A 24,173-nucleotide genomic window follows, 5' to 3' on the forward strand; every position below is an offset into this window, starting at 1 on the left:
GGTTGTTTCTGAAAAATTATATTATATATATATTTACATGATGGTCTCAGTTAATGTATGGAGCTCCGTTACACAATGCCTCTAAGCATCAAGTAGGTTTTTCTTTAAACACTGCACTTTCGCGTAGCTTGCCTTTCTCAAGAAATTTTGCGCAGATTAGCCAGACAACAGATTAAAGATTTTTTTTTTTTTTAAATGTCATTGGAAAAATATGGCAGCAGTTTTCTTGGCTACTGGTTACGCTGCCGTCCATGACGTTGCGCTTCAACTAAAAAGTCTGCGTAATCATGAAATTTAAGGCATATATTTTCTGTAGAATGGTTACAGAAAAAAAAGATTATTCGATTATACACAACTAACGTGATGCGTTATAACTAAAACCGTGCTTTGACCTAGCATGAGAATTTTAATAGCGAAACATTCCATCTATATTGGAAGCTCTGCAAAATATTTCTCTTTCAAAAGGATGCACGAACAGTAAATAAAGTGATATTTTATATATTCAAACTCTAACATTTCGCGTTACGTTTACAGAGGAAGACCATGAAATTGACTGGTTAAGTAATAACGTGCGTAGAAGTAAAACGAAAATTAATAAATCACTGTCAGATGTTGCATGGACCGCAGTTCAAAAATATCCCGTGCTATGCGCACACACTCACCTTTTACGTCAGCTTGTCCGCAATCCACTGCGTGTATTCAACGCCGTTGCACGGGTTGATGATCTCAGATTGCTAATTCATTCGCAGACGGCACTCAACGACACTCCACATGATACGTTACGATAATGTCAACATTCGTAGCAGACAAATCGCGTTCACATATCGTCTTCAACCGTAGGATCCGCGATCCAGCTTCCCGTAGCACTCGAATAACTAACTGTCCATACACATCGCACAGTCGATAAGTGATACGTATTCCTTACGCAACTATGCGTATCATCACAAATTAACGTCACGCTGTTTTCGGGGAACATGCCTCATCCGCCATATTGGAATCTTCTACTGTTCCTGAAGGCTGAGGGGGCGACAGGGACGAAGACGTATTGCCATAAAACCTGTTCACGTGACATGTCGTATAATGACGACATGACGTACGGAAAGAGAGAGGGGAGGACAGGTCGTAAAAGCCGATACGAGAGAGGGTAGACCACACGGCGAGTGAGTGACAACGTCACTTATGCAGACGACTTCTTTATTGAATAGGACAGGTGCCAGTGACGTAACGAAATGTGAGAGAAGCGAGGGAGAGGGAAATAAGAATACGGTTGTACCGCTTGAAAGGATGATGGCGCGTCAATCTAGACATCGACAAAAGGTTTGGCAGCTGTCAATCAATCGGAGGTGTAGGAGCGACTCGGGAGGGGTTTCCCTTTCCCGCGGCGCAAAGGTGGAGGTCGCAGTACTCGGAAAAAAAAAAAAAGGAGGAAGAATTGGCGATTGCTGAACCTTGCGTGAACAGCTTTAGTGAAAAGCAAAAAGTATAGCAATATCGACGCCACCTTGCACGAAGACACTGTAGGAGCTCAACAAAAACAGCCCCGAGGGTCCGCTCTAGTCTTACGTGAGGCGAGTGCGCGGGGTGTTGTCCGGCGCCGTTTCTTTCTACCCCCCCCCCCTTTTTCTTTCCCTTTGTGTACAGCGCGAGTGTCCGCCGCCGCGCGCGCCTCTCCGCATTATACTCGAATGGGTCGTAAAAGTTTAACGAGCACAGTACGGCTCGTGGGCTTCTTTTCTTGCTTTTCGGTCTGTTATTTTTGTGGATTCTGTACTTCGTTGTTTGGTTGTTGCTGTTTCTTCGGTGCCGCTTTTCGTTACGCAGTTATACGCTCCGGTGTCGCTTGCTTTTGAATTCGGTTATCTTCGCCGTGGCTCGGCGTCCTTTTGAGTTTTGCGTGCGCTCCTTTTGCGAGCGGAATTGAGATATCTGCGCGTGATCTTCCGCGAACCCTCCGGGGATTTTCACTGCCCCTCCACCCATCCTCCATTTCATTCTTTCTTCATACGTTTCACTCTATATCTGCTTACGTGTCCCTGTTCTAGCGATTCGTTCTTGGTTTTTTTTATTTACTTTTTTTTTTTCGAAATAGAGAACTAGCACTGATGCACGCAATCCTTTGAGTCTGAAAGTCCGCCAAATGACCTAGTGAAAACAAAGAGAAGGAAAAGATATATTAGAAAAAAACTACCAGGATTGAGCATAACACCTGTGTCTTGACTTATCTTTTGTGTCCGTGTTTGCAAGCCTAGCATTTTGTAGTTGCATGCTGCAGATCACGATCCCAAGATTTTCTCCGAGGTGAAAGTTAAGAATAAGTTATCTGCCTGTAAACTGGTAGCACTTGATGTTCACGCGTGATTTCCTCCAGGACAATATTTTCATCATGATTATTGCACTGCCTTCCAGTCGCTGTTTGCAACTGTCGAGCCAGTGATTACGTTTTAATTTGGTAATATCAAAATGGTTCACTAAGTTTAAGCCACGCACACCTTCAGATGAACGAACAAGAACAACGTTATCAATCCAACGCATAAGGAACTCAAATGTATGTAAAACACAAATGTTAATCCTTTTACGGTACTTTCCTCAACCTTTTCTCCCCTATTTTTACAAGCGAGCTTAACAATGTAGTGTTGCGCGCGGTCGGTGTGAAAGTATCGAACATGCTTCACTTATACACAGTTGTGATGACGGTCACTTAATCGCATCTAAGTTCAACAAAATGCAATACTGTTATGTTTGACAAGTGTTCGCCTGAAGTTATTGCTTTTGCATGCTTTTTTTTTTTATGATTTCACTTGTAACTCTACCATGGTATTGAGAGCGGTGGTGAACCAATTTTTTTTTTTACTCTAAAGCTTAATTAGAACTCATCCAAACCAGGGTTGTCTTACGGTTTTCTTTCATTCTGTTTTGTCTGCGCAGCGCATCGACTGTCACCACATTTCAAGTCGCATAGATTGATTTTCAATGTGGCCAGGCAGCCCTGCCAATCGTCCTCACTTGTCCATGTTTGAAGGGCTGTTCTATTTCGTTATAATAACACACCAATAATCCCAGCTCAGTACACGTTTGTACAGTTCGAAAGTATTCGCTTATCTTAACCTTTCTGCTTCCTTTCTCTCGATGGTCACCAGGGGTTGATGGGGCAACAGTGCTCGTTAGAAGTTATTTCTTTCTCAGTTCTTGTTTCCTCAAACTTAACCCGCATAAGGATTCCGTGGCTTACGAAAATGCCATCGTCAATAACGTGCGCTTGCTCACCGCCTGCGTGTATGCGCTTATTCCTTCAGAGGCAGTGAACCGTCCGCAAACAGCAATACCGAGAAAGCCATCGCTTCTCTGCCCCCCTTAAAGCAGCGTGTTCGGCGGTGGTCCTGGAATTGTGTAATGAAGGCAGAGCAAGGTGAACTGTAAAAGAGTGGCAAGGGGGGCAGCTGAATGCTCGTTGTGCCGCAAGGCTTTCGGGGCTTTTACGTAAGCGTTTCCACTCCGTCCAAGCGCCGGCGCCTGCGGCAGTGAAGTGACGTAATTTAGCCCGCTGAGCTTTTCTTTCTCTCTCTCTCTCTCTCTCTCTCTCTCTACCTGTGAAGACTTGAAGACAGATGTGACGATAAAGCCACCAGTGAGGATATATGTGCCTTATACTAACGCTCCTTTGGAGCCCCCAAAGAGCAACAGAAATGTCGGCACGTCGTTTCCTTTCCTGTTCTCGTTCTTTTAAGATCGTTAAAAAAAAACCCCTCTCAGGTTTACTCAAGAAATGTGATGGGCCGAAAACAGGCGTCCCTTTTCTGCTTACAGCATTTGCATGTGGCCTTAGGCGCTGTTTGCAATCATTTCAGAAGGCGAGCTTTCGCAGTGAGGGCGAGGTTCTGTGAAATTGCTTCACGACTAAGAAGATGGCTTCATAACGAACGCCTTCTCTCCTTCCTCATTTCTTTTTTTTTTTTTTCTTTTGATTCTTACTCTTCATAGTTAGTGAAGACGTAGAGGCTTGCAGTTGTAGTAAAGAGCTGGAGATGCAAAAGATTTTGTGTTTCTGAAATGTGTGCGTCAAACGACGCAGCCTCTGTTCGAGTAGACATCTGAGCAGCTTTGAATCGATGAGTATAAAACTAACCTAATAAGAGCCGGTCAAAGCAGGGCTCAGCAACTTGAAACATCCTTGAGATTTTGAAAGCAGTGCTGCAAAATACACAGCCTGTCGTAATAGGTGTTCTTGGTTAAAGCCCGGGTATTAGCACCGATACTTTCTGTGGTAATCATGCGCTCCTGACTTCGAAGAGACATGCGGTGTATAATTACACCGAACAAAATTCGGGGTGATAACTCTAGCGTTAAATTGTGGAACGCGGATACTTGGCGCCGCATTTTCGCGTAGAAGACGCGAAGAACGCTATAAATATTTTGGTTATGTTTTGGTGCCCGCAAAATGAGAAGAGCCAATCGCGTTGTTTATTTGAGCCCAATAGGAAGACTCGTAGCGTGCATGGTGAAACCCATGATGTCTTTATTTAGAACAGAAGGCTGTCTTGTGCCTCGCATTCTTACAACTGGGCCTGCTGAATATAGTCGTGGTGTGACATCTATAGCATTTATTCATACGTGATAACCCTACGTAATTATGAGAAAGTTTATTTCGCACATTTCCTCGTGCCATACCACCTAACCAGGAAATACTATAGCCCCTTGCTGCTGTGTCGCCAGAAGAAGGGAGTCCACTCAGTATATCCTGCTTCTAATATTTTATTTCTGTCAAATTCAAAACACGATTTTACGTTCCTTCCCACCAACATGCACAGAAGCAACATGTTCTAAAAATTTTTCGCTGATTAATTGTAACTACAAGGCTGCATTTGAGTTGACAGCGCATTCATACTTCAACTGTTGCTGAATTTTGAAATCACACTGAAAGGAAAAATAACGTTTAATGAAACTATTTTTCTGACTGCATCCACCAGCAACGAACATTGACTCCCTAAGAATGAGTTTTCAACATGTCAATTAACTGGACATGGAAGGTCTCACTGCCGCAACATTTGTCGCATGGGAGTCCTCCGAGGCCGCAGAACTATACATATCACCTTATTTAAATATTTGAAGAAATTGTCACCTCGCCTGTTGACAAAAGCACTAATATGACCAATATTACTTCATTTATTTTTAGACATGCAAAGAACAGCATTAGGCAGCTCGACATACACTTTGTGATTGGAATAACTGATCCATTATAACCGCCTGCACATGAATATGCTTATATTTTTACATTTCTCACAATGTTTCCGCAAATATGCGTGAACTACTAATTTCGAGAATACAAACTCTTTCTGTAACCAATGGCCACTAGAGCTACACGTGTTGGAATCATTCAGGTTGTCTTGTCGGTGGGATATCGATAGAATGGGAAGTTTTCTTGTCTGCGTAAGAAGTCAACGAAGACCCAGGGGCCATGAGGAACCGGGACGAGTGGCACGGGACTGCATCGTGGATCGTCGAAGTTCGACCGTGAGATGCATTGACTGCGCCGGCTAGGTCAACTCCTGGATTTCTGCATGAAGGACGTGAAAACTTACTCTTCAAGTACCAAAGCTCTAAACACACACGATTGTCTGACACAATATATGAGCACAATCGCTCGCTACACGAAAATGTGCCTTGACACTTTGGACACTTTGTGTAAGGTGATATGTCAACAACGTGTTAATTATAAAAAAAAACACGAAAGAAATAAAGCCAAGAATAAACGTTATCTGGCTTATGACATTCTGTATGTTTGTAATGGTAACAAAAAAATTACACTCTGGAGATAAAGTTGGAAAATGGCGATAATGCCTTTGTTGCATACAGTTTGTTCGCTCATAAATTTGGCAAATCAATTCTGCCGAATCTCGAAAGGTGAAAGAAAGTCCACGAAAGGCAAAAACTGTCTTCGACACAACTGTAGTCCGAAGTTGCAAAAAGAAAAAGAAAACAACTAACCCATGTGTTATTTTTTTAATAAGGCTTCTCAAGCAAGAAATAATAAAAAAAAAAGCTTAGTCTATGTATTCTACTGTAGCGCTGAATGGGCTTGCAGACGCACAGAATAGTGAGGCGGAAAGAAAAGAAAGCAAGAATAAAGAGTAAGCCATCCAACACTTGGTATTCCAAATTGAAACATGAGGCGCAGGGGTTTGTGTGAACATACGTTATATATTTACCTCCAAATTGAATATCACATGTTTTGGTGTCCATACCTTATGTATATATTAATTTACGAGCTGAAACCAGGACAGCTAAGCAACCTCTGCTCCTTTTGCGCTCGCCTGTTTCCCTCAACGACACGAAAACAGATTGTGCCTATTAGATATCATTGAAACTGCTCAGTTTCGTTCATATGAATGCAGTGGCAATTCTTTCGAACAACCACTGCATTCATTTGCAGCGTTTGACATGTGTGTTGACTCTACTGAGTTTCTAAACACACAAATTTTTCCGTTGTCTCCACTGTATCCGGTGATAGCTGAATATGTTTCTGCTTCACTGGCAATATCACTGGATCATTACGGACCATCAGCGATGTACAGTACTCAGGGATTGAAACAGGACAATTTAGGGCTAAGCAACCCACATACTTATGTTTATACCGTCTTCATTTCGGGTCATATCGGCGTAATTTGGACTCGAACGCGTAGATCAGAGCCAACATTGTCTTTAGAGACCACATTCGTCGCGACATGAAGTGGTTAGCTCGAGCAATTGCGTATACCAGTCGTTATACTAAATAAAAATTGATGTCGCGTTTGAATCCATGAGTACTGTACATAGGATCAAGGGTCACAGTAAAGAAAACGCTTGGCAACAACTCGCAGTAAAATAAGAAAAAATAGTAGGAAGCAGAACATTGTTCCGAAAAAAGTGTATCTCAGCCACTCTCACGATTATTTTTTTTTATTATATGGTGTTTAGGAGACGTTGGCGCTTTTGTATAGCACCGACTACTCCTTTTCCCGAATAAGAGGATACGTGAAAATCACAGCATTGAAGAGAAAAAAAATACATAAAAGAGCAGCCAGGCACAGTTCATGTAAGTCCATTAATGTGACAACACGAAAAAAAATAGTCCCGTCACGTAACAGTATATTTCACATAAGGTGCACTTCTTTTCTCTTGTGTTCGCACTAATTTTTCGCCTTTCTCACGATTTTTCGCGGTGTATAGATGATGTTCTGAATTGCACAGCTTGAATGACAACGCTTCCCGTCTGCAACACGAATTTTACGGAATATTCGCAGTTGCACTATCTGCACTACAAAACGGATAAACTATAGATGTTTGAAATGTGACGTGCCTAATGATAGATTGAAACACAATGCAAACCAAGTGGTAATTAGAGTACGTGTATCACAAGCTTTGTTGACTCGTGCGTAAGGCGAAATACTGTAGATACTAATCTGCCAAGCACAAAGTAAACGCAAATAGCCCTGTGTTTATGACAACAATACTGATGAGCAGGCACCAATGCTTCAATTCATGAGATTTTGACCTCCAACTTCAAATCCTAAGAGCGTTCACACGTTTATCCTGAAATCTGCATTCCACAAACCACAAGTCACAAAGCTCAAACTCGAGTCTTGCTTTTCGCATGTACTAAAGAGGCTGTATGCCTTTTTGAGCTTTTCCTTTTAGGACTTCACGGCCGAACTTCTCCCACCCTCGTCTTTCGAAGGCGGCCAACTTTTTGTTTCCTTTTCAGACGCATGGCTAGAGCTGCGCCACCTGCCGGCCCTGCCCGATCTCTCCGTAACAGCATCGTAAGCACCAGTACAGCATGCCGCAGCTTTCTCTAACCGACTTCTCCCGCGCAGCACGCCGACTGCGCTGCAGCAGCGTTTCAAAGCGCAGCGTGGTTCCCGAGGGCGCTGTAAATCAGCCGGGCTGTCCTCTGAAGGCATCGCTTTCCTTCGCGAAAAGCGTCGCCTCTCCTTTCAAGCGCACCATTGTTGCCAGCCGTCGACTTCCGCCTCTACAACGTGGGGATTTCCTCGCGTAGGAAGGGATCGGTGACGGCGGCGACATCGGCTCAAGGAGGCCGCGCGCTTATGCGATCGTTCGACCGTATAAGGTATGCAGACAAATACGCAAGGACCTTAGGGATGCTCTCTTTGCCTTGAGAACAGGGATGCCGTGGACATCCGTAGGGTGGAGGCCCCGACCAGCCAGGCAAATCGGGGGTGTCGGATGGCTTCGACCACGGCTATTCACGCACTGTAGACACAGACGACGGCCTCGCACAAAGCTCCGGCGGCGACAACATCTTTTCGAAGGTTATGGCTGTTTAAAACGCCCTGAATCTTCCTTCTGTGCCACAAACAAACGACGCGTCGAGTCGAGCCGCACCTTCGGTCGAGCTGAGCTTCGTGTCGTGGAAACTAGAGCCTCGCCGGGGAGGGGCTCTTTGACTCCGCATTGAACGCTTTACGCGGGCACGCTTATATAGAGGATCTGTTGTTGCAGATTGTATACGACGACAGAAACGAGTGGCCGAGAGCGAGCTGCCATACTGGTGCAGCTGAAGGACTAGGTGAAAAATTTACGCTGCCGGTGTCGATAGGGGAATCGGAGAAGCATATGCGCAACTTAGTTTTACATCACATTTTTATTAAGGGGCTCGTTGCTCTCTAGGATATGTTACTAATACTGTGTTCTGCCTTCAAAACTAAAGTTTCTAATGGTGTACGCTATAGCGCCAAATCACAGACGATCTGTGCACTGACTCACTGATTGAGCTCACTGTGAGTAGATGCATCGAAAATCGTTTGCGCTGATAATGGTCATGGGGCGTCAAATATCTTTCACTAAGCTAAATTGAGGTTATTAAGCCATCAGATCAGACACTTTTTGTTTACCAAGAGTAAAAAGAAGGTTGCGGTAGAAGGCAATATTTTTCGCCACACGACCCACAATGCCTCCTCCTTTCGCGATCACTCGCTATGTCAAAGCATGAAACCCCGCACTTTTACAGTAATCAATTGGCCTAATGAAGGTGCTTTAACGCCATGGTGGCTCAGTGGTCATGGTGCTCTACTGCTGACCCATGAGAAGCGGGTTAGATTCCGGTTACAGCCGTCCAATTTCACTGGAGGCAAAATGCTAGAAGTCCGTGCACTGTGTGTCAGTGGACATATACGGCGTCTCTCGTGGCAACAGCCTCTTTGGGATGTTAAACTACCTAAACCGACCAACTATAGGCACTATCTAGGATTGCTTTCTATGACTGCATGAAATAAGCATAAATCTACATGATTTAGATTACAAATAAGTAATAAACGCGTGAAATGCCCTATTACAGAAAGCCTTTACTCCGGGGCTTCTGAGTATACAGAAAAGTGCTACCCAGACCGGCACACCTATCACTCCTTCGACATACGTCCTCGGCCACGCAAAATTAAAAAAAAAAATTATAACAGCGTGCAAGCCCTGAGGCGGGTGTCCCCTCTCATTCAACACACTTGACACGACAATGATTCACGCCACACCAAACACGAAAATATTTCACGGTCCAACAGTTGCTATACCATATCCTGTTCTGACGTAGCAAACAAAAGTGTGCGTCAGGCGAACAGCCAGGCAAACATCTTCAGCTTCATTAAAATGTTTATCTCTCTCTCAGAACGCTACACTTAATTCGCTCGATTATTTTTTTTAGGAGGGCCTATCCATACGATTGCAACTTCCAGAACTCTGAGTCAACGTAGTCGGCGAGGCAGCTGGACACAACACTCGGGATATTGACTGCGAATTGCAACCTGCGCTCCTTATACTGCCTCCCTCCGGGCGGCCCTCGCTCGCTGATAAAACTCCCGGTTTCGCTTTCTTTTTCCAACATCGAATATTAACATCCCATTCTTTCTATTCGCCCTCCCAGCGTGCGACACCGGCCGCCCAATGTCACCGGCGTAAGAAACAACCATGGATTTTCTCTCCGATTCTAACCGCGTGCCTTGGTCTTGCAGCTCGAAAGGGCCACAGCGAAAGCGTATCCCACGGCGCAACCGTGCTGGACGCATCTATCAAGCTGCCGTTTCCTCGACGCGAACTGCGAGCGCGCGCGGCGTCTTGAGCGCAGCAGCCTACCAGGACAGCACATGCACCTCCCTGACCCAGACGAAAAACCGCCCCACGGATGGCTGTTCCGGCTCGAATGCCGTCTCCTGCTGCAGCCGTGGCCTCTTCTCGAAGACTCCCTCCGCGGCCAAGTGTCGTGAACGATTCATCTTGCTTCGGCCTCTCGCCTACCAGCCGGCACCGAGGGAGGGATGCCCCTTGCTATCTCGGCATGGAAGCGGTGAGACATGATGCGACACATTCCGAGAAGGCGATCGCTCTCCTCTGGCAGCGTGTGTGCTAACGTGTGCTCCTCTTGTTCTTATTTATTGCAAATGCGCAGGAGGCGAATGAAGCCGAGCAACCTCGACTCAAGCCGAGCCAAGACAAGAGTAGCATCGAACGCCGCAAAGGGAACGATCCTCGCCCCAGCCAACCCCGGTGACGAAGGAGGCGGGCCATGTCGACCTTTTTCCTGCCCCCCTTTAAAAGTGAGCGGCGGCGCCAGCTTGCCTGCAGCTGTAGACCGACGACAGTGACGACCTTGCCCGTGCTTGCCGACCGAGGCGACGGCGGTCCCGGCAACGCCTGTGAGTGCATGCACTGTCGTGCACGTTTAATTAATGCCGTGTAAATGGAGAAATAAAAGCCTAAAGGTTTGTCAATAAACATGCCCGTAAATCGCAGACCGCTTGCAGGCTTGCAAGGTTGACCACACTTATATCGCGAAGTTAGGAAGTGGAAATTCAACGGCGTTAATATTGTAGGTCGACAAAAATCCCTCCAAGCCCATCAGGAATAATTATAATAGCCAGGAACACTAAAATGGCTAATCTTCAAGTCCCGCTTTGCATGGGAAAACTAACGACGATAAGCTGCAGGGTACAGTTATTGTGGAAGTAAACTTTTTCGGAAGTAAAACACTAGTAGTCAGGTCTCTTAATACAGAGTTTAAATAAGCGACAGGAAAGGAAAGATAAGAAGGGAGGTCAGCCGACAGCACATCCGCTTTATTACCAATAAGCACAGGAAAAATTTTAAAGGTGGGAAACATGGAGGCCAAGATGAAATGACATTGAGAGCGCCACTCCACCCGGAGGTGCACCTCAAAACTATCGTTAGTCATTTTTAACCCGCGCCAAAATTGCACCGGCAAGAGAAGATGGAGACGATCGCTGTCCCCGTAGACTCCCCATTAGTACAAGCTACCTCGCGTAACACACCCACTTACTGTCGCTCGGTGAAGTCTGTCGGCTTCAGGAACTCCAGCATTACGTGAATTACGTTTCGGTGAAATAATATAGTGAAAGAATAAATAGAAGTTAATGAACACCATACTTCTCTGTGAGTGGGGTCGAAGAGAGGTTGACATTTACACATTCCTGTGACATTGCATTTTTCTCACTTAAATAAACATTTTTTTAAAACATTGCCTAGAGCTGTACGCAGTAATTTAGCAAGGTTGTCTCATGGGAAGACGTTACTTAATTTTTAATGCATGTGATGCAGAGTGTACTGTCACTTCTAATCTTTTCTGCCTCTGCTGAATAAATGTTTCAGGACTGCATCTTAGCGAAGGGGTTCCGAAATACTGTCTGGATATGTAGTGTTTTCAAGTGCGTGGTTATGTCACTGTTATCCTGCTGTTTTGACTGTACGACACCATACAGTTTTTTGACAGTTTCAAACTTCTATATCGCGGTATTTTTAATTGCTGGGCACTGCGTGAGATTACATTCAGAGTTAGTAAATTCGTGTGATTCTTTCTGTGCGCATTGTTTAATTCGACTCTATGCCTAGCACTTCGTCAACACCCGATGAAAAAATGCTAATAATATCGCACATTACTGTAATTGAAATAGAGCTTCGCATTTGCCCTTCCTTAATCAGTATGTTGTGATATAAGTTAGGGATGAGTTCAAAGCTCAGGATGAAACACAGGATGGACTATGAAAAGGAGAACGGGAGATTCTGTACCTGTTGCTTCTGAGGTCTGCATTCTTTAACGCTGTGCAGTGGTGTATACCTCGCATGTTGCCCCTTTGTCGTGGCTTTAAATATAAGCTTGATTGACACGTTCGTGCAGTAATGATGCTTATATGCACAGTGAAAAAAAAAAAACTTCACGAACAACCTATTTCAAACATTACGTGAGTTACCCCGTTTCACACTACAGGCGCGTATAGTACGGTTAGGTACGAAGGTTCCGTAAGTAAACTTCAAATTTTGATCGCAACAATGATTTAGTTTATGTGGCCCCTCACTATAGAAACAGCTACTTTAGCTTCGTACTCCCCCCCCCTCCCCCCCCCTTTCCAGGAAAATGGGATAATCACACCTCTAACTTGAGACCTAGCAGAATATTCTTATATAAAAAGTGTAATTAAGAAGCAAGAGGACTTTTCAGTCATCTTATATCCGGCGTGATGATCCCCATATATACATTAGGCAGTGAAAACGTGCATACCCTGGGTGTTTTGTCATCGCTTGTCCACTCTCACTAAAAATTAAATAACATTTCAATTAAAACTTGCATGTGATGCATGCACGCGTGCCATCGTTTCTCTACGCTCAACACTACACTCCCGTGTAAATAGCGCTATAATCTTGTCGACTCGAAAAGCACGAGGGCTATTATATGAGTACCTTCGCTGACCGCTTCCTTATGTGCTGCCTTGCATATCGCCCATCCCCTTCGTAAAAACGCGCTTTCTATACTAGGCAGAATACGCGAGCGCCCTCGACCGTGTTAGATATGCGCTCTCTAAGGAGTACGTGCGCGTCCGTACATAAACTCTGCATGCTCTAGAAAACAAAAACAGTGCCACTGCGGTGTTTTGCGTGGGCGCCGCGGAAGCGTGGATAAAGCGAAGGATTTAGGCAGAAGCGAGGAATGGGCGGCGGGCGTTGAGGAGATGTGAACGCCTGTTTTTAAGAGGTCGCGGCTTGCGCGCTCAGGGAGGGGGCTTCCGCACTAGAGCTCGGGTCGGGTACAGCCGTCACGACCGGTGTGCGCGACGGACTCCGGCTCTCCCGCTGCTCTTGCGGTAGTCGCGGCGGCCTCGTGGGACGGAGCGAGCTCCATGGCTGTGCTGTGCTAACCCGACGTGCGCGAGGGACTGCGGGGACGGCGGCGACGAGGGGTTTGCGCCCGTAAATCCCGAGCGACGTCGGCCGAGATATTTATGGCGGCGCGCTTGAGAGCTAAATTTATGAATAAATATTCCAGCCACGTCGTCTCCCCGAACCGACCCCGGGAGCCAACGGGCTACGCCGGCCCGACGCGCCTTCTGCGAGAAAAACGAGTGGAGAAAAGAAATAAAAGAAAAGGAGTGCCAACGCTTTGACTTCGCTGGGAAGCATGGTAGCCAGCCTGCCTGCCTGCCTGCCTGCTGACTCGTGCGGAAGAAAGAAAATAAAAGTAGAGAATGTCCGGGGCCTGCTCTGTTCCCTCCCGACTTCTTCGTGGCTTCATGCTCGCCGAAGCTTCCTCACGGAGGCCGAGTTTCTTCTTCTGGAAGAAAGAGGCGGCGACCTCGACAGAAGAGGTAAATACGTGCAAGCAAAGTTCTTGACTCCCACGGATTTGTGGAAGCACGCTCGCTTTCCAAGCTTACCTTTCATTTTGCATTTGTGTATGTATGTATGTATGTATGTATGTATGTATGTATGTATGTATGTATGTATGTATGTATGTATGTATGTATGTATGTATGTATGTATGTATGTATGTATGTATGTATGTATGTATGTATGTATTGCTTTGTTTCGTTTTCTTTTCCTATTTGCTTCTTGTAGACACTTTTTGAGGTGATTTCCATTCTTTACGTGAAGATAAGGAGCGTGCTTGTGCATGCATACATTGCCATGTCTGTGTGCGTCAGGATGCAAAGGCATAAAAGGCTTTTGACACGTTAGTTTGGCGGCCTCGTAAATGCCTGTCACCGAATGAGAAATGGCGCAATATATCAACGAAGGACGAAAAAAAAAGCTGCGAAGTATGTCGGAAATGACGGCAACTTATTTGAATATGTACTATCAGGCTTCCCGGACGAATCGCACATAGTCGTGTGACTCCCTCAGATGTCATCGTTGGTCTGCGCAGATCCAATTTTGAAAATTGTGCTGACATTACCTCCAAAACCACGAAGCATCTGTGAACCTTTCTTTTTTTTCTTTTTTTTTTGCAATGCAAAGGAACTAAAATACGTTTCTTTTTCACCCATATTCATCACACTATTATTTTTATTTTCATGCCATTAAAGCCAGACAAGCAAATAATTACACCATTTCCCGCTAAAGGGGACCATGGGGCGATGCGAAGCCGGAGCACTTGCACGATCGCGTTCCGTTGGCGTTCTTTGGGCATGCTACCGACCTCGCGTCGTGGAACGCGAAGAGGAACGCTACGCGCGTCTTGTCTTCCCTCTAGCCTCGCCGTTAATTCTCACAGGGCGAGCGGGGAACGCGGTCGGCAGGCGTGCTGAGAGGGGGGCAGCGTAGGAGAGGAGAGGGGGAGGGGACGCGCATGCGCTGGTGCTCATCGCAGCGTTGCGCAGGAGAGAATTTCGGCATGTCTAGCCCGCGTTTCAGAGGAAGAGAGGAAAGGAGGAGGGGAGAGGGGGAAGTGGAGAGGGTGAGTGGGGAGGGGGAGGGTAGAGGGTGAGTGGAGAGGGTATGCGCATGCGCCGTAAGGGTGGTCACGCCGCACACCACCACCACCACCACCGGATTGAACTCCGCCATAAGATACTTCGCATCTAATAAATCCTGCGTATACAATACGTACCTGAAAGTTTCCATTCAAACTAGCCATTCTATGCTTCACACTTGTTTTCATATTTGCGTTAACGTCAAATACCTCACTGAACAGAGAAAGAGGTGGGAAAAGGCAAGTGAAAGGCATGAAGGTTAACCAGAGGAGATCTCTATTTGGTAAACAGGCTTGTAGCACAGCGCAGAAACAAACGAGGACGCAGAACTGGCTTGTAGATATGCTACAAGCTGGCTCGGCGAACCAACAATGATGAACCAACAAGCTCATATTGATATCCCTGTCGGCTCTATTTGGTCACCGCTTAATTGGGAAAAGGAAAAGGGCTATGCAAGAATAAGAGAGGACGAATGAGAATTAAGATTCTGTGAAAGCGCCACAAAGAGAGAGAGAGAGCGAATGAAGGAAATTCAGGAAGGTTAACCACATGCTGGCTGGTTTACAACCCTGCAGCAGCGGGAGTAAAGGATAAAAGGGTGAAAGAGAGAAAAATGGAAGAGAGAGAGAGAGAGAGAGATCACTAATCATAGCGCACACTCGCAGTAGTGCACCATGTTGTACAAGCGGTCGCGGAGACTTGTCGACCTTTAACTAGTTAGCGAGGAAAGTGCCACAAATATTCCCATGTGTGCCTGAGATTGGCCCTACTTTTTTTTCCTCCTCGCAATTTTTTAATTCTCGGGGTTGGTGTACACATTGCGACCGGTAGCAGTGCGTAAACTCATGACAGAAGGCGGTTGCATGGTGCTGTTGGCGCTTGATCGCATATACGTGACTGATTCGGCAAATTCATTGACGTAAATGGACCGTCGTAAAGACAAAGTAATGCGCAGTGACATACAATGTTAAAAACTACAGTGTGTTTCTGCGTCAGCCAATTTTATGGAGTGGTTCATGTTTTGCAGAAGGAAGTGCTGTAAAGAATTTTATGATTATGTTTCATTATAGTTTATAGTGGCCATGTCAATATTGAGCAACGAAAATAATGTTATGATTGGCACATTATCATACCAGGGACCACCATTCGTGATCTCCGACGCAGTTCGAAATTATTGTGTCATGTGGTTAAGTGACGCCTGGCGCCGTGTTTGAAGCTAGAAAAATACAACTTAAGACAAGTGTTTGTGATTAGTATAGTGTGCCTCTGTAGAGTTTGTACAAACGTTTTTATCTTTTGAGAAACGTACTATAGCGTAAACTCTACAGACCCACTTTATATATTATGGCCATTCCTGAACACTTGTAGCGACTAGTTAATTCGCGTAAAGGCAACTAGCCACGGGGGATACTCTAGTTCAGACTAACAGGAAGGAATAGAGCTGTGCACGTCGTCTAATACAATAAAGGCGGCATCTCAGAATGTCAAATTGGGCACATGCTGTAGATTACGGGAGTATATTAGGTGGCTAGGAAGTAAAGTTTGAGATTGGGCTAGTTGGTAATCCATCTTCAACAACCAGCGCAGAACGGACAAGGGACAAGAAAGGGAACAGCTCTTGTCTCTGTTCCCTTTCTTGTCCCTTCTCCGTTCTGCGCTGGTTGTTGAAGGCTATAGGAAGTGTCCAGGCACTGGATGGAGTCAGGTCACGCAGGGCATGATTATATTAGGGGCCGCTTGGGGAGGCCCTCATACTGTGGCCTAACACAGTATTACCTGATAGTCATGGTTGTGATTACCTACAGTAATTTTCAAGCGGAGCAGCAGCTTTGTAATTTTGATTTTTTTTTTCTGGGTGAAGGGGCCAGTCAAGCTGTGAAATGCAGCTTTTTTTCCCTTCGCACCAAACCACGTATACAGTGTATTTTAATGTACTTGTCATTTGTCACAACATGTTGTCCTTTCCCATCTTAGACACGCGACGAATACGCAGTTTTTTCGAGGCAAAAAAAGGAAACGCTAATGCGTTAACTGAGACGTAACTTCTCCTTTATGGAGTATCGTTGCGCCTTGTCTGCCATTGTGGTGACAGCGATGGCTACCGTTTTGTGAGTGCACATGACGGCGATGATCTGGGCGCAATCTCAAATTACTTGTTATTTCTGATTTTCGTCCTCAAAATAGGCTCGCTGGGGCATCCAGACCTCACATGTTGCTAGCGACGCAACGTTCCACAAGAATGCAACAAGCCCTGTCCGAGGTTAACAGTGGATTACGCACCCTGAAAACGCATGGCGCCCCCACAACGTGGTTCCTGGGAATCGGAGGCATTCAAGGCAGTGGAATGGGTAAGCTACTGATGTCACGCATTTGCGAACATTGCGAAATCAAAGAGGTTGTTATGGAAGGAAAAGGTACTAATCGTCACAGTAATAATGATTTAACATTGGATAAAGCATCGTTACGATACGAACCGTGTCGAAATATTCATGTTGCGTGCGTGGGCTCCCACGCTTATAATTTTCGTAGCACTAGAGTATGCAACCGTCTCGGATTTAGAGGAATCCCGGAGTTACTTGTGATTATTCTGTGAACCAACAAGGTTATCCAGAAACTAGAACATAACCTGCATTCAAGTCACGTGCGGGCTCAGCTCCGGGCTTTCATTCCCGCACGGCGTTGACACATATTTCAGAATGCGTGATATAATGGACTAACCACGCATCGAAAAGCCCCATTATCGATCTATCACCATCAGTCTATTTTTACCTACTACAGGACGATTACCTCACCTAGCCATCTCTACGCCCCTGTCTAGCTCTAGCTGATCACGTCTTATACCTGCAAATTTTCTAGATTTATCACACCATCCTATTATTTGCCGCCCTCCACTGCATCTTTCGTTTCTTGACATGTACTCTGCAACTCTAATCGCACCATGTCCTGCGTTGCACAGGGCCACCGGTACTCGATCTCCACCTCTTAATGTCAACTGTGGCTATCAGCTGCCTTGCTCTCTGTCATATTTAGGCCTGACATTTTTCGTAGCATAGTCCTCAGCTTAACTTATGCTCAGCCTTCTTTGTCAACCTCCAACAGCGTGCTTCGCTCATATCTTCTTGATTTACTAATATACGCAATATCCTTTCAAAACGCGTTGAGCTAGAATCATGCTTGAAAGCTTAGAGTGAATGTGACACGCTATATTGACGGAGACATGGCTTCGCTTCGCTATCGGAGATTATGAGGTCCTGTCTTATTATTGTGCAAAACACGATGTGGGGCTCTTATATACTGAACTAGCAGATCATTTCTAAAAGGGTATATCTTCTTTCCAGGCTATTTCGACTACTTTTAACTACATCTAACTCTCGCATCTCTCCCTCCCTCCCCCACCCCCTAAAAAAAAAAAGAAAATCTTGGACCTTGTACTCGACTTTCCTGAAATGCAACTTGTTGACCAATCACAACAAGACACTAACATACTCGACCTGCTTTTTACGTCCAAAGCCCAACTTACTAGTACCGTTTCTGTTACCAACGATTTCAGCGACCCACAAAATTCAGAAATTAACGATAAATATTTCTCCCCTTTTCAAGAACACTTACTCCTAAGCGCATTTTGAATTACAGGGAAAATCAACTTGAGATTTCTCGCGCCATATTCATTCCTAATTTTTTCGCCCTAAATGATGATGAAATGTGGGCCATCTTCAAAAGAAACTACCTGCACTATTTCATGCTTATGCAACCATTTATCACATCTTCATTAAACATGTCAAAACCCTGGTGCAATATATCACTCTGCAAGCTGCAAAATAAGAAAAAGCGTCTGTTCAGCTAAACGACTACACAGACCTGTAACAGAATACTGCCGTGCAGTCCGTAAAGGAAAAAAATGTTTTCGCGCATCATCTGCCGTACATTACGGTCAACAATCCAAATATTCTGGCGTACCATGTCTCCTGCTTGCGCTACGATTGTTATAGTACTTCAAGAAGAAGCCGGAAATCCGATTCTGGGCTATAAATGTGATGATTTCTGCAACAAAAATTTACCTCTGTATTTACTAAAAGAGAACTCTTCTATCGAAGAAGAAACATTTCTACAAATGACGGTGTGAACTACATATACATGACCCTTATCGATATGACCGTGGAAGGCAAAACTATAATAAGAAAATCTTGAGGTATCTACAAGTTTCTGAGACTGATGGTAGAAATGAGGTGCTGAAACTAATAGTTCCTAGTAAGTTAGTCAGGAACCACACCTTCAAGCCATCATTATCTAATAGTACAGCGTCTCTCTAACGGAAAATTGGCAAAGTGCTTCCTACCTTCAAATCTACAAATAGAAGCAGTATCAATAACTACATCCTCATATCCCTGAGAGGCATCCCATGTAAACTGCTTTAACACATCTTTGGATATCTTGGACACGCCTTGGAACACATATTGGAGCACATCATTAGAAAACAGCTATTTATTTTTAGTTTATTAACGAATACGGTTTTTTTAGAAAGCGCCTATCATGCGAGACCCAACTTTTAGATTAACCGACAGTTAGATTAACCCAAGATTTTAGATTAACCCACGACAGACACATAAAAGCTATGCAACAGTGCAGAAAAGCCATACAGCTAATCTTAGCTGATCTTACTGACCACATTCTTTTTTTTCTGTCACCTACGCCTCCACCCTTGTTTCGCTGTGTATATACCTTTGGAGAGTTCTGTAGCTTAAATAGGATAGTTTTGCTCATTATCAAGAACCTTTAAGATCAGAATGTGCTGTGAGAATATGATGACGTCGTAGACAGATAGACGCATTTATATATATATTTCTGCCGTATACAACGCGGAACTGTTACGTCGACTGAAACAGTGACTTTTCTCTCCTCCTCTCTCATTTTTCTTCCCCTTTCCCCAGGGCAGGGTAGCCTACCAGGCTCGAGCCGTAGTTAACCTCCTTGGCTTTCTTTTATTCTTAATCTCTCTATACCTGCCGTTGTAAGGACAGGTCCCTGCCTTATGAGGGAACTTCAGAAAGTATACGAAGAATAAATGAAGATGTTTATACTCCTTCCCATTCCTCCAGGACAGCCTGAAATTGCAACAGTGACTTGGCATTGGCCTTCCCATGCCAAGGTAGGTAGGTAAACAACTTTATTGATTCGTGAAAGAATCATGTGAGGGGGGGGGGTGTAATTGAAACGTAAATATTGGCATGGGAATAAGCCTCATTCAGGCCTTTTACCTATTCCCATGCCAATATTTACGTTTCAATTAAGTTTCATCGTTCGGGCAGGCATGTCTTCCAAGCACTCACGGCTTTTATTCCCGCATCCTCGTATTTCAAAAGAAGTGAAGTTTGATCTGATACGAAAGACATAGTGGGAGAGAAAAAGGATGTATAGAAAAGAAGGCAACATATGTTGGCGTGCACTCACTCGTGAGCACACTGAGTCGTATTTTCTGCACACTTATTTCACAAGCGTGGTATAATGAGTCATGAAAGGAGTGATTGGATGTCGGTATGAGCGAGACGTAGTGTCGTGTCAGTGACAGTTTTAGTGCATGTGTCTATAACATTAGGCAATACTCCCCAACAGTTAATATTTGTCAGTGCTAGCCAGTGCTAACCTACACTAACAGCGAACGTTGTCCAGATAGGTACAGTAGGTGAACGTTAGTGGAGCTGAATAGGTTCTGGTATAAGTGTGAGCGAAGGCAGGTATTATCATTATTGGGCACTGTGGTATACTGGTAAGTGCAAATGAAAGAGAATACGAACACAAGTGACTGTGATAGGAAAGTATGTGCGAACATGAGTAGGGGCATGCGTGATCACCCTGTAGTGCCAGCACATATGAGTGTGAGTGAAGATACATACTTCATGGAAGGCAACAGAAAGGAAGAGAGCAGTGACGTAACAAGGAAAGTGTCTGGTTGTCTACCCAGTGCTGGAAGAATGAAATATGGAAATGGAAGGATGAGAGATAAAAATTACACCATCTCCCGCTAAAGGGGACCATGAGGCGATGCGAAGCCGGAGCACTTGCACGATCTCGTTCCGTTAAAGTTCGTTGGGCATGCTACCGACCTCGCGTCGTGGAACTCAAAGAGGAACGCTACGCGCGTCGTGTCTTCCCTCTAGCCTGGCCGTTTATTCTCACAGGGCTGAGCGGGGAACGCGGTCGACAGGCGCGCGAGGGGGGAGCGTAGGAGAGGAGAGAGAGGGAGAGGGGACGCGCATGCGCTGGCGCTCATCGAGGCGTTGCGCAGGAGGGTGGGAGGGGTAGTGGAGAGGAGGAGGGGAGTGGGGAGGGGGAGAGGAGGTGTGTGGACAGGGTGCGCGCATGCGCAGTAAGGGTGGTCACGCTGCACACCACCACCACCACCACCGGATTGAACTCCGCTACAAGACGCTTTTAGATGCTTCGCATCTAAAAGGATGAAATGTGCTCCCGAGATGTAATTTACAACATATGCTGTAGCAATGCCCCATGCTGCGCGCGGCTGCAGGGTCTCCAGCCACTGAAGAAGAATGGACCACTCTCCTCACCAGTCCCCAAGAGGACGACCAACTTCGGGCTGTCCAGAGAGCCCACGACCTGGTCGTCGAGTTTAACCTCCCGGTCCCGTCGTGGACGCGGCCCGCGGACGAGCCCTGACTCGCTCTTCTCAGGACCAAATAAAGTTCAATTCAGTTCGTTCAGAAGACACAGCCCCTCTAGTCATCTTCAACAGCATCACTTTTTAGATGTACAAGCGAAAGAACATATCTGCTGACTACTAACTGCAAACCAAACAAGAGAGAGAGCGAGAGAGGAGTGGCAATGGAGATGAAGAAGTCCTGCATTGGGTATACCTGGGCAAAATGCTGTTGATGAGGTTGTTCTCGTTATTGTTAAAGTCCATGGATTATGGCTAGGATGTGGCATAATAACACACCATAACCTATGCTGTCCCAAAATCGCAGTGACGGTTTCCTATGGACATATAGAAAAGAGATGGTATGCGATAAAGATTAAAATAAGTGTGTCGTCCTTTCCAGCCAAAGTTTATGCAATGTGCGTATTTGTCTGAGCAGGTAAAGATGACCCTGAGCAAAACAAGTCTCCCTGTAGAAACATTGCTCATCGCTGCACGTATCCAAAATCATCGGTTGACTTTCTGTGTGCTGCCCTATTAAAAAAATTAAGACAGCTTCGCACTAGTGGTGCCAATCCAGAAGGAAGTGCGGAACTGGATGACGTACTTCTTTGATTTTCTTTATTGCTCCTCTCTTTCTTTCTTTTTCTCTCTTCTCTCTGTTTTTTGTCTGTTTGTTTCTATATATTTATTTATTTATTGCTATCTTTATTTCTTTCTGTATCTTTCGCTTTCTTCCCTTCTTTCTCTTTACTTCTCTCTTTCTCCTTCTTTCTATGCTATGCTTTACTTTCTCCCGTCTTCCTTTCCCTCCTCCTCGCGCTCACTTCCCTTTCCTACCCTCCATACTATACACTATATACTATACCCTCTATACTATACCCTGCAGCGTGCCTCGATAGCCGAGTGGCTAGGACGCTTGCCTGGGGATCGTGGGTACGCGGGTTCGAATCCCGCCACGCCAGGAATTTCTCTTTTTCTCTTCCTTTATCTCTCTTTCTGTCTCTGTACCCGCTCTCTCGCCCATTAGAGTTGTTGCATCCCACGCCGGACAAATCGGCGCAGTGTTCGGCGCAGCGAACACTGCGCCGAAGAATCAGGGCAACGAAGAGGACGAAAAGGGTGCGTGCCTGTTCATGATGATGACAGTTTTCTGTGCTGTGTCGACGACTAACGGCATGACGAAAGCTTAACAGCTCGGTTGTAAAACTTGTCCATCATCCATTACCATAATAAGCCATAATGATGGAATGTCTTCGACCATAATGCTGATTATTGTACTGGACATGGTGGAGGCATGATGGGTGATGTTCTGTCCCCTTCGAGCAAATGAGAAAACTTTGCCTCTGTATCCAGTTCACTGCTCTAAAGCGCGACTGAAACAGAGTAGCTCACATCAACAGATGGATACGGTAGTCGTCTCCTCCGGCCTAGACAAGACGCTTACCGTTTGCAGCTGTTGCTGTGAGCTGCTGCTCTTTTTCGATCCCCATTCAGGATAAACAAAACTGCACGCTGACGGAGGTTTCCGATGTGCTCGGGGCGGGGGGGGGGGGGGGGGATCGATTAAGCAGAATTAACATGCATTTAGTGAGGCACACGACAATGCCCAACTTGTCTCCACCATCTCCACTACAATATCCACCTTCATGATGGAAAACAATCCATTATATTTATACTATCCAATCCATTATAATTACAGTAATGGATGATGCAGAAATTTTGAATAGGCTGGCTAAACCTTCATCAAGAACGTTTCTAACTGCAGATAGTCTTCTGTTCTGTTGCCATACTGCTCGTTTGTTTCAGCTGTCTTCAGCGCGAGTAGACCTGCCCCTAAACAAATCACGCAAGTACTCTTCATCACAAAAATGAGGGATAAATCTGCCCAGCAATCACAATTTTCAAACGATGTGCCACATTAAAAAGCCCATTGAAAGAAACCACATCGTACTGCGGAAAACTGGATCGGTATCAACACGGAATGAGCGCCAAGATGGCGGTCATTTAGTGTTGCGCATGACCAACGCAAAGCAACACACACCGACTTCAGGGAAGTGCTAGTCAAGAAGCTGAGGACGTACCGGCAAGTGATAAATCGATGTCTGAAGAACAGACACAAATGGTTGTAGCCCCGTATTTATTGTGTGCTTCCTTGCGTTTAAACTTGAACTTATTTATGCGAAGAACCCATCGCAGCTTGGAGATATATATAGAAAAGCGGCCTCTATAATTATTGTGGCGTAATGACCTTCAACCCAAATTCAACGGCGAAACCGAAGCACCGATGAGCGCAACAAGCGGACGACCAGAATGACGTCACTGTTCAAGACAACGATTAAAGAGGTGTAAGACGCTTACTCATTCTAAACGTCTCAGAAAAATATGGCAGTAGCGCTCTTCCGAATTTCGGTTTCGGTTTCGCCGCTGAATTTGGGTGAATTTCATTACTTCGCAGTTATTGCTAGAGGCCGCTTTTTGGAAATCTCAAAGCTGCAGCGGGTTCTTCGCATCAAAGATTCAATCCTCCCATTTGACATAACCGCCCAACTACACTAATCAGAAAGTTAATTAATTTAACTTTCGTAATTACTGCCACTAATGATGTCTTCAGCCATCTTAATATGCTTGCGGCTACAGAAGAACCCATTGTGAAGTCCTCGAACAAATATCGCATTTCCCTGATTTTTGAGCATTTTGGACACATTTCTTGAAACACCCTGTATGTATTTTATCCTTGTAATCTAGGTCGGCAATTTCGCGACATGCGTGTCTGCTTC

General features: G+C 45.2%; 1 long non-coding RNA gene across 1 annotated transcript in view; it reads left to right on the plus strand.

Moving 5' to 3' along the window:
* LOC119394282 (uncharacterized) overlaps nucleotides 1-10,742 on the plus strand; it is an 85,906-nt gene extending 75,164 nt beyond the window's left edge. The window contains exons 2-3 of the long non-coding RNA XR_005184092.2: nucleotides 9,999-10,330; nucleotides 10,433-10,742. This is a non-coding gene — a long non-coding RNA (uncharacterized LOC119394282). The remainder of the gene's footprint in view (nucleotides 1-9,998; nucleotides 10,331-10,432) is intronic.
* Nucleotides 10,743-24,173: the final 13,431 nt, after the last annotated feature.

This window comes from Rhipicephalus sanguineus, chromosome 5, assembly GCF_013339695.2.
Source record: "Rhipicephalus sanguineus isolate Rsan-2018 chromosome 5, BIME_Rsan_1.4, whole genome shotgun sequence".
Lineage (NCBI taxonomy): Eukaryota > Metazoa > Arthropoda > Arachnida > Ixodida > Ixodidae > Rhipicephalus > Rhipicephalus sanguineus.